The sequence below is a fragment of the Kogia breviceps genome, chromosome 9 (assembly GCF_026419965.1).
Source record: "Kogia breviceps isolate mKogBre1 chromosome 9, mKogBre1 haplotype 1, whole genome shotgun sequence".
Lineage (NCBI taxonomy): Eukaryota > Metazoa > Chordata > Mammalia > Artiodactyla > Physeteridae > Kogia > Kogia breviceps.
The window spans coordinates 7,268,365-7,286,649 of NC_081318.1; the positions used below are offsets into that span (position 1 = coordinate 7,268,365).

Genomic DNA, 18,285 nt, shown 5'->3' on the forward strand with positions numbered 1-18,285 from the left:
GCAGACGTTCAAAGTAAACATAATACAAATAGAAGTCAAGGAAAGTACCCCGTTTGTTACACTAGGTGAAGGCTGCGTGAGCACAGAATGTTGATACACGAGGCACACGTTGTACTCCAGCCAGAGAATTCCTGACTGGCAGAGGGTTTCATTTAAAAGTGTTTCATTTAAAAGAGTGGCAGACCTGAAATTCTAGGGATGAGAGAAAATGAGATGTCAGTAAACTGTAATAGACATTACTATAAAGCAATAGTTCACAGATGATTTTCTCTGGAACACTAGCCCCAAATAAATAAGTTAAACAGTTCCCCCCCCCCACACACAGAGTCTACGACTCTCAACAGGAAGACATAATGTATAGTATATTCTGAATATATTTGACCTTTTTTGACCTTGGGATTCCATTCTGTCTTTTTTTTCCCCGCCAAAAAACCCCACTATGATCTCTTGGACATCAGTAGAGTTCTACAGGACTCATTCTGGAAAATATTACTGAAGAACAGTCCTGGCTCCCGCCAAGTAGCCCTTAGTCTAAGACAGAATATCAGGGGATGAACGTCCTCAGTTTTAGGTGACAAAACAGAACTTTAAGTCAGAATAAATCTTTAATTGGTTTTAGAGCACCCTTTTTTCTCACGTGATGAGACACTAACAGAGGTGACTGATGATATTAAGAGGTGATAAGATTTAGGCAGGTTTATAATCACTAGAAACACATGGTTATGTCTGCTGTGTCCACGTGGCAGCTGACCTCACAATGCATGAGGAAAGAAGGGGCAGTGGCCCCTGCTGCAGATGAGGGCCCGTGGTGAGGGAGCAGGAGGACGGGGAGGAGCAGGGTCCGTAGTGGGGGAGCTGGAGGAGAAGGGGTCTGTGGTGGGGGAAGGGGAGGAGGAGGACGTGGCAGTGAATCATGTAGAGGCTGTGAGGGAGACTGAAGGCGGGGGCCTCTAGCTCAGTGTTCTCACATATTTCCTGTTATAATTGGAGGATCTCAGAGATAGTAAGAGATCCAGAGTGTTTGAATTTTGTTAGAAACTGGAAGGGTTTGGGAGGAAGTTGAGAAAAAAGGCACGACCCAACGAAACCCCAGTACCCTAGGTTGCCCACACTACAAATGAAAAAGATACCAGAGTGGTGTTTAACAAGTAGAGGGATTTCTGGGAAGGAAGGAATTATAAGCACAGGTTCCTAAAACTTCTCTTCCTTTCCTGCCCAAAATTCCTTAAAAAAAAAAAAAAAATCACTGCTAAGATATTCTGGTGAAATCCCTGAACTTCCAAAAAAAAAGAAGGAAAAAAAAAGTATCCTGTCACCTGCAAAGGAATAAGAACTCTGGCGCAACAATGAAGATCATATTAAAGGGATAGAATGGTTTAAAAAAATCCATTTAAGTCAAGAAGACAGGGTGTCTGCTGAGCCATTATTTAACATTATAGAATATATCATATCACTGTGTACCTGGAACATCCAAGAGAATCAGCTAGGTAACTACTACGAGTAAGAAAAATGACCCTATTCACAAAAGTCCGGTTACTGTCTTGATTCCAGATAGGAATTAAGCACATGCTTCTGTTTGTCTTCTGCCTCTCAGTATCCCATTGAAATTATAGTAAAGGGATTTTTCTTCAAAGGCTGTACATCCACAACCAAGAACAGAATTCCGAGGAGACCATCACCAGATGAGAAATTTCAAGAGAGTTCAGAAAGTTATTAAAGAATGGTATCTAATGAAGAGGATCAGAGGACTGAGATGAGGGGACTTTTTTTTTTTCCGGTACGCGGGCCTCTCACTGTTGTGGCCTCTCCCGTTGCGGAGCACAGGCTCCGGACGCACAGGCTCAGCGGCCATGGCTCACGGGCCCAGCCGCTCCGCGGCATGTGGGATCCTCCCGGACCGGGGCACGAACCCGTGTCCCCTGCATCGGCAGGCGGGCCCTCAACCACTGCGCCACCAGGGAAGCCCTGAGGGGACTATTGATTTGCTCAGAAGAAGCTCAACCTGGGGAGCCAGGCAGGATGGAGGCTGGAAACCAGGGCATTGACTGAAAGTCTGTTACAGTGACTAGTCCAGCCCCACTGCATCCCTACCACTACCAACACCAGAAGTAGGAAGTATGTCTGGCAGCTATGTAATTACCTTGTAAGGGAAAAAAGGAAATGAACAAAGCATCTGGGGATTACTAGAACAATATGGATGTTGTCTGAGATAAGAGCCCTCCTCATTCTAGCATGACTCCTAAGCAGTCAGTCACCTTGGAGTAAACTGTCATACAAGACCCACCCTTGGACACAAAGCTCCTAATTGACTTGTCTACTGTTGCATTCTCAAATATGGACAGGCAAGATTATCAAACATCTGGAAAAAACTTTTACATGAAAGAGAAAGGCCAAGACAAGCAAGAAAAAAGTACGTCAGACAAACCATAGCTAATTCAGGAAGTAAAAGCTATATTTAAAAATCTCTAATAAAAATATTCAGAAAAATTGGAGAACACTTATTATAAAACAAGAACACAATGTTATGCAAAAGGAAGCATCTGAAAAACAACTTCTAGGAAGTTTTTAAAAAAGTGATTGCTAGGGCTTCCCTGGTGGCGCAGTGGTTGAGAATCCGCCTGCCGATGCAGGAGACACGGGTTCGTGCCCTGGTCCGGGAAGATCCCACATGCCGCGGAGCAACTAAGCCCGTGAGCCATGGCCGCTGAGCCTGTGCGTCCGGAGCCTGTGCTCCGCAACGGGAGAGGCCACAACAGTGAGAGGCCCGCATACCGCAAAAAAGTGATTGCTAAAATAAAAACATCTCAGGAATTCCCTGGCAGTCCCATGGTTAGCACTCGGCACTTTCACTGCCAGGGCCTCAGGGTTCAGTCCCTGGTCGGGGAGTTAAGATCCCGCAAGCTGCGCAGCACAGCCAAAAAAAAAAAAAAAATCTCATAGTAGTATTAAAGAAATCTCAGAGAAAACAGAACCAAGTTTCAGCGATAGAAAATAAGAGTAAATTGGAGAAAATGAATTGTGCAAATACTAGCCTCTGCCCATTTTTCTATAGAAAAAAACGCATATCTATCCATACTGTCTTAATCATATATACATATATGACATAAAGGTAGGAGGGGAAGAGAGTGGGAGAAAGAAGCAAATAAAGGGGGGAAGTACACCAAAAAGCACCTCATGTGTGATTATGCATCTCTATAAAAATGTATGTGATTACAAGAAAACTTTAAAATTTTAAAAAGTAGTAATATAAAAATAAAATATAAAACTCAGTCCTAAAGGAGGGCTGGACACTCCTTTTAATTCTTTTTAGAATTTTAGAGTTTTAAAATTCCAATCTCTAATATTACAGAGAAGGAAACCAAAGCCACAGTAAGTGCCTCATCCACAATCTCATACCTAGTTAGTGGCAGGGCTGAGACCGTGCGGGTCTCCTGAGATCCAGGGCAGGGATCCTTCCACCACACTTAATTGGAAATCCAGGAAATGCATGTTCTGTGGATAAGAAATACTAACTGCTTAAACAAACAAAACCAGCACAGTTACCTAAACCAGGGAAGGAAGATTACAGAGAAAGAGAATAGAGAAAACCACAAGTATTCAGTGTAAAAAATCACATAGGCAAAGGGAGATTATTAGCAGCATCTTGGAAAAGACCAAAAGATTAATGAAAGGGATTCTTTTTTTAAATAGGGAAGAAAAGCCATCAGAATGAATGGAAACCCTTTATGATTTTAGGGACAAAGAGATTATTTAGGAATAAAATAGAATCTTCTCTCTGACAACGTAATTCACTACTTCACTCTTGACCAAGATAGTTCTGGGGGGAGGTTTCCATCAACCTAAAATGTGAAGCTTGGAGTTATTAAATAACTAAAAACCCAGAAACTTTTAGTTATAACTGACAAAATAAAGAGTTTGTCATCAGAAGTTTTAAAATAAGTTAGGAACAAACCAATCACTCTCATGGAAACTAGAGGGCTTTTTAACTGTGACCCCACTCTATGAGAATAACATCCCGCACCCCCCCGCCGGAAACCAGTGTGATTATATCTTGATGAGAGTCACCTGGTAAAAACTACAGAAAAGGATGCGCTCACCAAACACTTAAAATAAGTTGTTGAGGGAGAGGCAACAGTTTCTATTATGCCTGTGTGGTGTATCAAGGGAATAAAAGGATAGCTTCTCACCACATCCACTTGGATGTCTAATAGACTTCTCAAATTCGACATTTCCAAAACCAAACTTCTAATTTTCCTCCCTTATCCTTTTCCTTCTCTAGTCCTTTCCATCTCAGTAAATGGAAACTCCACCTTCTAGTTTCTTAGGTAAAAATTCTTGTTATTGTCTTTGACTTCTCTCTCTCAAAAATCTCACCTAATCCATCAACATGTCCTGAGAGTTCCATCTTCAAAATAAATCTAGACTCTTAAGTCTTCTCACCACCTCCTCTAAGACAACCTGGCTCAAGCTGCCATCACCTGGTGCCTGATTATTTCAATAGCCTCCTCACTGATCTTCCTGTTTCCACCATTGCCTGCCCACAGTCTGTTCTCTAGAGAGCAGCCAGAGTGATCCTTTAAAAATAAAAGTCATCATATCATTTTCCTGGTCAAAACCCCCAATAATTTGAGGGTCAACAGATTTGAAGAAGCAAAAGAGACCAAAAAGGAGAGAACAGTGAGGTGAGAGGGCTCCCATGAGAACATGGTGTCTCACTAGCCAAGCAAGGAGAGTATTCCAAGAAGCAGGTCCGCTGCTAAGGAGTACAATGAGAACAGGGAAATGGCCAGTAGAATTGGCAACATTGAGATAAATGTTGACCTAATCAAGAACAGTTTCATTGGGAGCCGTTGGGGCAGAAAGGCAAAACTTGGTTGATTGGTGCAGGAGTGTGAATAAGGAATTGGAGACAGGCTACACAGAAAACTCAAGTTTGAAAGAAGTTTGGTCATGAAGGGGAAAAGAGAATCTGGCAGTAGCGGGAAAAATTATTGATACTGGAGCATGTTTGCATGCTAATGGAGGAGGATTCTGAAAGAGGAGGAAATTGATGTCTAGAGGAAAGATAATAGAGGAAGTGGAGGAATTGGCTTTTGATGAGGGAGGGACATTTTCCCCACAGTAACTGGAGGATAGGAAAAGAGGAGGAGAGGGACTCTGTCCCTTTGAACCACTACCGTCTCCCTCTTAGTGTGCACTGTGCATCTGCATTATGTAGACATTAACTATATCCCCTTAGAAGACACAGTAATGCCTACTCACCAAAAAAAACCTCACCCAATTTCCTCCTGGCACCAGCAGGGTAACTCCTTAGGAGTTAATATTCCTTTCTCAATCCTGTAAGAGGTCACAGTAACCCACTACTTGCCTCGTTGGACTATGTAAACTGTCAGTACGGTACTTTGATGTATAACCCTTTGTCTCAAAAATCTATATGACTGTGCTTTGCCTTCTGATAGGTGGCACAGTCTTCAGAGCTTTCTGCAAGACTGTCTCCCCTGTAATAATCCTCAGGTTGGCTCAAATAACAATTTACATATCTTTATGAGATTGACTATTCATTTTTTTCACTGTCGAGGAGAAGTTTGGTGTACCAAAAATTCAGGCAGAAAAAGGCAAACTTACACATGATCCAATTCCCTGATTTATATGCCCATCAGTTTTAAGTCCAACCTTGTGTAACCCCCAAAAGAGGCGGGACTTCCCTGGTGGTCCCGTGGTAAGGAATCCGCCTTCCAATGCAGGGGACTCGGGTTCGATCCCTGGTCAGGGAACTGGGATCCCATATGCCACGGGGCAACTAATCCTCCTCACCACAACTACTGAGCTCGCGTGCCTCAACTAGAGAGCCCACGTGCCACAGCTACAGAGCCCACACGCCCTTGAGCCAGCGTGCCACAACTAGAGAAGAGAAAACCCGCAGGCCACAACTAGAGAGGAGACCAGGCACCACAACGAGGAGACCACACACCACAACGAAGAGCCCACGTGCCTCAACGAGAGGTCACATGCCCCAACAAAGATCCCGTGTGCCACAACTAAGATGTGACGTAGCCATTGAAAAAAAAACGGAGGGGGGGGGGCGCAGAGTTTAAATTCCAGTCCTCCCAGAGCCTGGGAGATACGGGCCGGATGCGCAGCGTTATGACCTGCCTCTGGAGACTTGGCTCCTCCTGCCTGCAGGCGGCGCCGTAGGAGCCCAGTCCCCGCGCCAGAAAGGCAACGTTCCCAGGATGCCTTGCGTGTCCCCATGGCAACAGCCACAGCAGAGCGGGGCTGACGGGCGGAGGCCCCACCCCCGAGCGGTCGGTAAGGTCGTCCGGTCGTCAGCCGCGGCACCAGCGCGGCATTCGAAAAGGGTACCCCGCGCCCAACCGAGGCCTGGAATCCGGCCGGGGACCATCCCAGGGGCGGGCTCAGCGGCTGCGCCCCGGGTCTCGGGCTACGCAGACTCTGCTAGTGTCAGCGGTGACCTCTTGGCAGAGGGGGCGGTCCGTGGTGGCAGGAAGAAAAGTCTGCTCGGGCGGGAGCCGGGCCTGGAGGAGGCGCGGTCCGGGATCCTCGGGCTGACTGAAATCTGCAGCCCTAGCCCAGCAGTCTTACCCGAGCTCGCGCGTTGGAGTCCAGAGGGGGCCGTGCAGGGAAATCCGAGCTCTCAGCCGTGGAGTTCCTCGAAGCAGGGACTGATTTTGTTTTACAATAGTGTGTTAGTTTTTCCTTTACAACAAAGTGAATCAGTTATACATATACATATGTTCCCATATCTCTTCCCTCTTGCATCACCCTCTCTCCCACCCTCCCTATCCCACCCCTCCGGGTGGTCACAAAGCACAGAGGTGATCTCCCTGTGCTATGCGGCAGCTTCCCACTAGCTATCTAATTTACATTTGGTAGTGTATATATGTTCCTGCCACTCTCTCACTTCATCACAGCTTACCCTTCCCCCTCTCCATATCCTCAAGTCCATGCTCTAGTAAGTCTGTGTTTTATTCCCGTCCTACCACTAATCTCTTCATGACATTTTTTTTTTCCTTAGAGTCCATATATATGTGTTAGCATACGGTATTTGTTTTTCTCCTTCTGACTTACTTCACTCTGTATGACAGACTCCAGGTCCATCCACCTCATTATAAATAACTCAGTTTCATTTCTTTTTATGGCTGAGTAATATTCCATTGTATATATGTGCCACATCTTCTTTATCCATTCATCTGTTGATGGACACTTAGGTTGCTTCCATGTCCTGGCTATCGTAAATAGCGCTGCAATGAACATTTTGGTACATGACTCTTTGAATTATGGTTTTCTCAGGGTATATGCCCAGTAGTGGGATTGCTGGGTCGTATGGTAGTTCTAATTGTAGTTTTTTAAGGAACCTCCATACTGTTCTCCATAGTGGCTGTATCAATTTACATTCCCACCAGCAGTGCAAGAGGGTTCCCTTTTCTGCACACCCTCTCCAGCATTTATTGTTTCTAGAGTTTTCGATGATGGCCAATCTGACCGGTGTGAGATGATATTTCATTGTAGTTTTGATTTGCATTTCTCTAATGATTAATGATGTTGAGCATTCTTTCATGTGTTTGTTGGCAATCTGTATGTCTTCTTTGGAGAAATGTCTATTTAGTTCTTCTGCCCATTTTTGGATTGGATTGTTTGTTTTTTTGTTATTGAGCATGATTTTTTTTTTTTAATCTTTGTTACCCATGCAGTGTGTTTCCACAGTGGGCGCTCTACAAACACTTGTGGAATCAATGAATTAAGGAATGAAAGAGATGTACACATAGCCACTGATTTTACAGTCAGCCCAGGGCTTTCTGAGTGTTCCTGTTTCTCTGAAGCTCAGCTTGAGTGCTGGGAGTACTGTTAGTAAGGTACAGAGTAGGAGAAAGAACAGGGAATTACGGCTGAGAAAAGGAAAGGAGTCCCATAGGGGAAGATAGAGTATAATACGAAATTGAAATGATAGGGACTGTCACTTTAACAAGTAGTTCTTTAGAAAATGATAATGACGGTTGCAACTCTTATTTTAGTTTCAAGTCTTTCAGACATTCTCAGGGGTGACAGTAACTCAGTTTCCTGATACTTAGGTTAAATTGAAACAATGTTTCCCAAGAAACATGACAATTAATTTCTTACTGCCTTTTCCCTCACACACAAAATGGTATTCAGAATAGAATCTTTAGGAATCATAATCCAACTCCCTCACTTTATAGATGAGTAAAGTGAGTTACAGAGAGGTTGAAGTGACTTGCTCCAGGTCATATAGCTAGTGACTGAGAATACAGCCTAGGTTTCTTGAGTTGCAGTTCTATGCTCTCCCTCCTTCCTTTCAACACATATTTATTGGAACTTCTTCAATAAATATTAATACAGTATTGTTTCTCTTGGGCCGTGGCTGCTTAATCAAGCTTCTGTTTTACATTTTCCAAGTTATCAGAAAGCTCTAGGGCATTTTCCTTATTCCCCTTTGTCACCTTCTACACAAAGTGGTTTGTTTTTCTGGAGCAAATGGTCTTGAAAAAGATCACTGATGATTTATCATTTCTTTCTGACATTTGTAACATGATCTTGGGGCAAATAGTTTTCAGTTTAAATTTCATTTTAATGGAGTCAAACTACCAATTGTAGAAGTCTCTGTAAATGCAACTTTCTGTATTTCTTTCTTAAAAACACATGAATGGATTTAAAGATCTCTCACAGGAAATGCTGAAGACAGTTCTATGCATGCTTTATCACACAGTATTTTAACACATTTAAACGACTGTGTCCTACGGTAGGTACTTACATGACTGTGTCTTATGCTATGTGCTCAAATGGCTTTTTATTTTATTTTTATTTTTGACTGTTACGTGGCTTGTGGGATCTTAGTTCCCCACCCATGAATCAAGCCTGGGCCCCTGGCAGTGAGAGCGCTGAGTCCTAACCACCGGACTGCCAGGGAATTCCCTCAAATGTCCTTTTAATTGAGTCAAACTGTTTGTTTCAGGTCAAGTTTCTCCAGTTAGAAATGAGTGTCTGTGGCAGTTCCAGTGACTGACTTCTTTATGAGTTCCCCCATCCCCCCACTGTTCCTGTAAAACAAGGGCCTGTACATTCAGTATTCCACCTTTGTCAGGGTATATAAATCTGCTTAGTTTGCAGCAACTGTTGTTTTGCAAAGAGGACCAGCAAAACCATCACAAGCTCTTCTTGGAATTATATCATCCACACCTTGCCCATTTTACATATTGAAAAGTCTGGCTTTTCAAGATCCATGTCGTAACTTCTCACTTGATAAGAACAAAGGTAGAAGGCTTTTAAACATTCCTGGTGAGAAGTGTGAAGCCATCCTGAGACAGAAGGAAATGCGTTTGGGGGTCCAGATGGCAGTGCCAAACAGATGACGTGGTCATCTGTTTCCAAGCCCAGGAGTAGGAGAATCCGGATAAGCATCAGAACGAATGCTCGTGGTGCATGCTTTACGTGCATGTGCTAAGGAGTATGGATAAGACTGCTCTCTCTAGGCATGAGATGCTTTTGTTGAAAATTTGAGAGTAATTCATGAAATCAAAGGCTAAGAAAGTCTCAGCAGGTCATCCATACTTTCTGTTTGCTACTTGGTCAGCCTTTAACGACACAGCAAACTTGACGTACCCATCCAGTGTCTTTTAAAGTCACAGGTACTTATATTTAAGTAACTTTTGCAGTTGAAGATTCAGCAATGATTCAGTGAGTCATCCACATAGTGGTGAAAGTGTAACTGGATAGAAAATCATGCCCTTAGAGTTTTCATGCTGACAGTGCTGATGTTAAAAGGTAGTAGAAAATGCCACCTATGAGAGAAGAAAACTACCTGTACTTTTGCCACTTGAAAATTATGTCATAACTTCCTTATTCTATGAGAATGACTTACACAGGGGGAAAAAACACCCTCCTTCCTGATGGATATGAATGAGGAAGGATGCAGCCCTAAGAAATGCTGAACCAGCACATGGAAGCAAAACCTTGTCCTGGTAACATTGTGTGAACCCCGCATTAAGCGGTCCCTGAACTTATCCTACCCGACTCTTCATGTATGTAAACCAGTAACATTTTCTTCCTGTTTAAAATGTTTTGGAATTGCGTTTCCTCTTACAAAACATAGAGTCCTAAAAGGCACAGAAATTGTTAACAGAATGAGGGTTTGTGAGTAACAGATCCTAAGGCATGAAATTGGCTGCACAGAAAAAGTAGAATGGGAGGAGGAGGAGTAATGACTGTCCTGGTCTGAGGTGACAGTCTTTGTTAGGTAGTAACTGTCACCTCTTGTATCTTGGGACTCAGACCGTGTACATACTAATATGAAGCATTAGGGACTTGGTAGGGAGAAAAAAAATTCAGATGTTGCAGCTTGCTTGTTTTCAGCCCTCAGTAAGTTTCTAAAGAAAAAGAGACAGCCTTAGGCTGTCAAGACCTTGATACTTTTCAAGGTTACAGGGCAGTTATTTTGTAGAATGTCCCTCAGTCTGGCTGTACCTGATGTGTCATGAGGAGGCTCAGTTTATTTGCCTTCAGAGAGTTAGCCGAGATGTGATGCTGTGTTTATCTCATTGCGTCTTACCCGGTGGCGCATGATTTCAATTCGTTCCATTAGTGAGAATGTTCATGGTGATCGTGTCTGCCAAACTTCACTAGTAAGTTGCTTTCCCCCTCTTTGTAATTAACAAGCATTTCATGATTTTGTGGGAAGGTACTTGGAAGTCATGTAAATATCTCATTCCTCATCACATTTTCCGTTCGTTTAGCCACATATTTTGTATCTGTATGGACTCATAATAGTTTCCTATTTTTATTCCTATTTTGTCCAGTGGGTTTTAATTCTATCAGTATTTATTTTGATGCTCTCATTGTCCTAAATTTGGCCAGTGGAAGCCCCCTTACACAGGCTTCTGTGTCCTTTTGACTTGTTCTCATCATTCTTGAGCAACTTCCTTGCTATCTCTGTCGCAAGTTGTTCCAGGTGTGTCTTCTATTTACCGTGTTCCAGCGCTGCAGTTGATCATTTCTCCCAGGACCCCTGGTTCCTTGTAACGGAGAGTGGGTTAGAAGCCAAGATCTGGCACTAGTTGTGCCCATTGCTATTTGAGGATTGCTACTCCCAGACCCTCTCAGTGGACAGAGCTAGGACATACATACATTGAACACGGACACGTTTACATTTACACTTATTTCCATATCTATTTTTATGAGTGATTCCACACCAATACCACTACCACACCAGTGTCTGTTCTAGTTTTGTCCCTTCCTATATTGATAATTCTCATCTCCAACAGTGAGCTTTGCTCCCATTATCTGAAATATATTTATTTATCTGATCAGTCCTGTGAGTAAGCCACCTCATGGGGCCACTGCCACCCCTTCCCCCCAGCAGAGCCACACTGGGGCTCTGACCTCCTGCTCTGGGCCACCCCACCCCCTCCCATCCCCACCTGGTGTAGATGCTTGCCTTACTCAGCTCTACTTAATGATTTTGGAACTGAATTGTTCAGGAAAGGAAGGGAGGAGAAAGAGGAAGGAAAAGAAAGAGGAGATGGGAAGGAAAAGATGGCGACACTATTAATGGAAATGGTTTAGTTGATAAAATGAATCAGTGTAGAAGTGAAAAAGATCAACAGAGGTGATAAATTTAATATGTGAGTGGATATATGACTTTATAAAATTAACCCCCAAACTGAATCTAGTACAGATTTGAAAGTCATTTAAATAAAAGTGATTCTAATGCTATACAATTAGGAGTAATTCACTAAGATCATAAACATCAACAGCCAATTGCAGATGGCCATGGGCTGAGGTTTGGAAAGCACCCCTGATCCAAGGGCAGCACCAGGAAGAAGAGCAGTCCCAGTCATTCAGCAAACGTCGATGTGGCCGGGTATCGTCCCTGCCCTTGAGAAGCTCACAGTCAAATGGAGAGAAAGACGAATAATGGGCAGATATAGGAAAGTGGAATAAGCACCGGGAGAGAGGGAAAGAAAGCAGATGCGTGAGGACAGCACCCAGGAAAGGCACTTAACCCACATTCAAGGGGTCGGGGAAGTTGTCCCCAGAGAAACGACACCTCAACTCAGTCTTGACCAATGAGAAGCAGGTTGCACCTGCCCAAGAGGTAAGCTTGAAGTTGATTAAAATGCAGGTTAGATAGTCTAATGAGAACCAAGGAGGAAAGAAATGCATGTTTTCGATGAAAGGGCTTTCATGTGTGGTCTATGATAGAAGGCAGATTCCAGTCACTGGAAGGAGGCAATTAAGACTAACACATGTTGAGAACATCCAGCCCTTGGAAGGTAGGAGATGTTGCCCACAGTCCTACAGAGGGAAGCCAGGAGGGGAACAAGGGGAGGAGCAGGTTCAGGGATGTGGCAGTGAGCCAGGGCTTGACAGAGCGGGATGCCACCAGCTGGTCCAAGGGGAAGCTCTGTGAGCTCCTGGTGGCCATCGCTGTGGAGAATGAGGCTGGCGGCTGCGAGATCAGTGAGCTGAGGCAGGTGGAAGGTACGGCTTCCTGCAGCCGCCGCAAAGGAAAGCTGATTTTCTTCTATGAGAGGAACATCAAATTGGGCTGGAAAGGTATAATTAAAGAATCTGGTGCGAAGCACAAGGGGTTGATTGAAATACCCAACCTGTCTTAAGAAAATGAAGTAGAAGACACTGAAGTGAACGTGAGTAAAAAGAAAGGAGATGGGGATATACTTGAAAGAGCTTATGAAAACTGCAGACACCACCAAGGTCAGGGAAGCCCTTGGAGATTACCTGAAGGCACTTAAGACGGAATTTACAATGGGAACGATTTTACCAACCAAAGCTATGGCAACCCAGGAATTGATGGTTAAAAGGAAACTGAGTGAGAATACCTTGCAGATTCGGGCCTCCTCTCCAGCAGCACGGCGTGTAAGGATTCTCACTGTGGCACTGCACATGACGGAACTGTTTGACACAGCTATCGAGCAGCTGTACAGAATCTTTACTGTGAAAGATTTGGTACAAAAATGTTCTATATCTCCCGCTGTATTAGAAGCTGAAAAGGAGGGAAACTCCAAATGTTTGATGGGAACATCACTGGTAAATATATAGAATTGTTAACAAATAAAACGACCATCATGAAATGGAGATGCAGGAACTGGCCAGAAGAACACTGTGCAATAGTTGCACTGAATTTTGTGCCTACTTTAGGGCAGATGGAATTACAATTGGACTGTGAAGGAGCTCCTGTCTGTGAAGAAGAGAAATTGAAATTCTGTTGGCAGAAGAAGCATTCTGAAGAAATAAAAGGTTTACTGCAGCCGAGAAGATTTTATAAGGGCATTACTTTTTGTAAGCAGAAAAAGTGTAACATTTACCTCTTCCCTCTATCATTCCTTTAAAAAAAGAAAACAAATACTCTTAATTTATACTGTATTAAATCCATGAATTTATAACAGAATAGAAAAAAAAAACACTAACACGTGGGACAGCTATACCCCTCCAACTGCCCCTCTCCCGGACCACATGCCAGGTTCCCCACTGTCTTCTGGCATCCGCTTCCTAAACTACAACCAGTCACCTGCTCCGCTTTTTTCTTGGACTATGTTGTCCAGGCCCTTAGAGAACAGTTGGAACAGCCTTTTGGCTCTGAGCAGCCCAGCCCTATTATTTGGGTTAGATGCTGATGAGAGCTCTTACCTGCAATATTCCTGACATCGATTCTCCTGTTTCTACTGCTGTCAGAATATAGACACCTCAGGGCTTCCCTGGTGGCGCAGTGGTTGAGAGTCCGCCTGCCGATGCGGGGGACGCGGGTTCGCGCCCCGGTCCGGGAGGATCCCACGTGCCGCGGAGCGGCTGGGCCCGTGAGCCGTGGCCGCTGAGCCTGCGCGTCCGGAGCCTGTGCTCCGCAACGGGAGAGGCCACAACAGTGAGAGGCCCGCGTACCGCAAAAAAAAAAAATTAAATTAAATTAAAAAGAAAATAGATACCTCACTGGGCTTTTTAGTCATGTGAGAAGTGTGGTAAGATGGGTACCACAGTTCCAAATAATGCTTACAGTGCTGGAGTATGGAAGGTTTTATTTCCCCTTCCTGCCATTGAAGGGTCCTCAGGTTTTTTGGGTTTATGTTTCGATTTTCTCTCTCCCAGTATCTTGTGCTTTAGTAAAATATGGGAATTTTGGCACCCCTGGACATGCCTTCAGACATAAAGCTCGAGGAAACGAATCCACCTCATTGTGACCTTTCTAGGTGAGAAAACGACCCTATTCCCAAACCAGGCTCAATATCCCAGATTGCAATGGGACAAGAGCTGCTCACTCTTCCAGGACAGAGGGGAAAGGGAGGAGACAGAGAGGGCAGTTACCCCTGTGCTGGGAGGCTTGGATTTGAAGAACGTCCAAGTGTGGCTGTTTTAGGGTAAGAAAGAGTTGGGGCACTGACATTTGAGTCTGTGCATTGAGATTACATGAATTCCTTTTCTTAAGTCTTCTTGTCGTAGTGGCAGCACGTAGAATTCTGTGATTCCAGCCTGTAAGACGAGGCCCTTCTTTAATAAAAATTCAGCGAGTTCCAGAAGAGCCGCGATAATAGCACAGATCACTTGCTACTTCAACATCTAACTCAGTTTCACCTTTTTTTTTAACGTCGTTTTCATCTCTTGACATCTGTTCGTCTGAGAATGCCCCTGGCTGTATCCAGGTATCACGTGCCTCAGCCAATACTGGCTTCCTTGGGAAATGGAGCAGTTTCTCAGTGAACTCCCTTCACTCAAGAAGCTCCTTTACCCTTTTCCTAGACTTCTCCCCCTCAGTTCTGTCCTCTCTTAAGAAAGCTTTCTTGTGTTCGGTTATGAAACGTAGAATGAACCTAATCCCACAGTCTCCCTTTGACACCTTTAAAAAGAAGATTTTTTTCCCTATTTTTCTCTAAAATGGGTTTCCTTTCCAAAAAAAGAAAATCATATCTTGTCTCTATTTTTGTATTTTATCCAACTATTTTAAAGTACCTACAAAAGTGGGAAAATGCTTCAAATATGTTAATGGAAAAAGAAAAACAGACAGCACCCGAGACCGGGTACATAGTATCTCAGTTTGTAAGAGAAAATGTGGGTGTATGTATTGCATATGCACACTGACAGAAAAAAGATTGGAAGGAGATGAACTGCAACAACCACAGCTTTGGGATTTTTTTTTCTTCTTGTATTTCTTTAGGTCTTTCTGTACTTTCCAAATATTCCACAAATAACATTAAACTCTTTTTAACAGTAAAAAACCCTATTTTTAAGTACCTCGTGGAAAGTGCATATTATTCTCTGTTGATAAATCTAATATACATTGTCGCTGTTACTTGTCTTCTTGTTCTCTCTTCCATGAAATTGTTCTCATTTGCAGCAAGTGATCACTCTTACCTCTCTTGTATCCTCTGACAATCCCCAAAATGTTGCTTCCCAAACTTCCGTCCTCTACTTTCTTCTCACTCAACACTCTCTCCGTGGGTGATTTCATCCACTCACACCTCACTTACCCATCACACACTGGCATTTCTCCTAAGCTCAAAACCCATGTGTACGCCTGCCTACTGTAGCTCTCTTTTTGGACGCTTCACAGGCGACATAAACCCAACACACCCCAAACTGAAATCATTCCCGGATTCACTCCTCCCCTCGTCCCTGCCTGACAGTAACATGTTCCTCCTTGTCTGTTCTCCACCTCACTGAAAGGCACTACTACCTGCCCTACTGACCCTTCATTCTTCTTCCCCGCATGTCTTGGTCCATCACCAATTTTCACACTGATTCCAGTTCCTTATTATCACTTTAATATTCCTACGTTGCTTCATCCCCACTGCAACCACCACCTCTCACCTGGATTGGCACGAGACCACCTCCTCATGGATGGACCATCTCCGAGCCAGCGTTCCTGACTCCAGTCAACTTCCACTGCCACATGCCCACCAGAGTGATCTTTATAAAATGCAAATAATTCCATGCCACTCCCCCACTTAAAATTTTTCACTGACTTCTTATTGCCCTCAGGTTAAAGGCTTTTATTTTCTGGACCCCGGTCTCCCTTGTTGCACCTTCTCCCACTATATCTCAGGTTTACTAAATAACCTGCCTCTCTCCAAATTCTCCATGTTTCGGTTATTTGCATGGGCCTCCCTTACCTAGAATATCTCTCACTATAGATTCAAGCTATATTATGTTTTCCATCCTTCATGTTCCAATTCTTTGCATGGACTCCCCAATATCCACCATCTCCACCTGTCTAATTCAACGTATAAAGCCACACTTAGGGGGAAGTTTATGCCTACATTAGAAGATAAGAAAGGTCACAAATCAATTACCTCAGCTTCCATTTTAAGAAACTAGGGGGAAAAAGAGTAAGTGAAACCTAAAGTAATCAGAAGGGACATCTCTGGTGGCACAGTGGTTAGGAATCCGCCTACCAATGCAGGGGACATGGGTTCAAGCCCTGGTCCAGGAGGATCCCACATGCCGCAGAGCAACTGAGCCCATGCGCCACAACGACTGAGCCTGTGCTCTAGAGCCCGCACGCCACAACTACTGAGCCTGCGTGCTGCAACTACTGAAGCCTGCACGCCTAGAGCCCATGTTCCGCAGCAGAGAAGCCACCACGATGAGAAGCCCGCGCACAGCAACAAAGAGTAGACCCCACTCGAGGCAACCAGAGAAAACCTGCATGCAGCAAAAGAGACCCAACGCAGCCAAAAATAAATAATTAATAAATAAATTTATTTTTTTACAAGTAATCAGAAGAAAGGAAATAAAAATTAGAGTTGAAGTCAATGAAATAGAAAACAGAAAAACAATAAGGAAAATCAATGAAACCAAAAGCTGGTTCTCTGACCAGTTAAAAAAAATGATAAACCTCTAGCCAGACTAATCATAAAAAAGAAAAGACAAAATTTGTCATTAACAGGCTTCTCTGGTGGTGCAGTGGTTAAGAATCCACTTGCCAATGCAGGGGACACGGGTTCGAGCCCTGATCCGGGAAGATCCCACACGCCACAGAGCAACTAAGCCCGTGCACCACAACCACTGATCCTGTGCTCTAGAGCCTGCGAGCCACATCTACTGAGCCTGCATGCCATAACTACTGAAGCCCGTGTGCCTAGAGCCTGTGCTCTGCAACAGGAGAAGCCACCGCAATGAGAAGCCCGCGTACAAGGAAGAGTAGCCCCTGCTCGCAGCAACTAGAGAAAGCCTGTGTGCAGCAATGAAGACCCAACACAGCCTAAATAAATAAATAAAATTTATTTTTAAAAAGTTATCAATATCAACAGTAAGAGAAGTGACCTCACTACAGATTCTACAGTTATTTAAAACATAAAAAAGAATATTATTAACAACTTTATGACAATGAATTTGACAACTTACATGAAATGGACAAATTCCCACTAATTACCAAAGCTCCCTTGAGAAGAAGTAGATAAACTGAATAGCCTTAATATTTATTAAAGAAATTGAATTTATAGTTAAGATCTTTCCCACAAAGAAAATTTCACTAGAGAATTTTATCAGTTCTCTAGTGAATTGGTAAACTATTCCAGAAAACTGAGAGAGAATACTTCCCAACTCATTCTGTGAGGCCAGCATTACTGATTTATCAAAGCCAGATAAAAATATAACAAGAGAAGAAAATTAAAGACCAATATTTTTATACATAGATATATAAACTCTTAATAAAATTTTGGTAAATCAAATCCAACAATATATAAAAATGATAACACATCATGACCAAGTGCAGTTTGTCTCAGGAATACAAGGTTGGTTTAACTTTTGAAAACCAATCAATATATTAATCTATATGAACAAACTAAAAAAGAAAAACAATATGATGTATTCATGATTTTTTTAAAAATCTCTCAGAAAACTATGAATTGGAAGGGAACCTCCTCAACCTCAAAAGTACATCTGCTAAAAACCTGTAGCTAACATCAAATAATGGGAAAGACTGAATTCTTCCCCTGATATCTAAAACAAAGCAAGGATATCTTCTCTCACTACTTCTCTTCAGCATTGTACTGGAGATTCTGGCCAGTGAAATAAGGAAAGTAACAGAAATGAAAGGCATCCGTAACAAAAGGGAAGTAAACTGTCTTTATTTGCAGATGACATGATTTATGTAGAAGATCCTATGGAATCTAAACAAAGCTACGAAAACTGCTGTGAGTTTAGTAAGGTTGCAGGAGACAAGGTCAATATACAAAAATCAATTGTATTCTACATACTTTCAATGAACAATAGGAATTTGAAATTTCTAATTTCAAGTGAAAT

The 18,285-nt window shown here is 43.2% G+C and overlaps 1 pseudogene; it reads left to right on the forward strand.

The window, feature by feature from the left end:
* Positions 1 to 11,998: 11,998 nt before the first annotated feature.
* LOC131762630 (activator of 90 kDa heat shock protein ATPase homolog 2 pseudogene) lies at positions 11,999 to 16,025 on the forward strand (annotated as a pseudogene).
* The last annotated feature ends 2,260 nt before the right edge of the window (positions 16,026 to 18,285 follow it).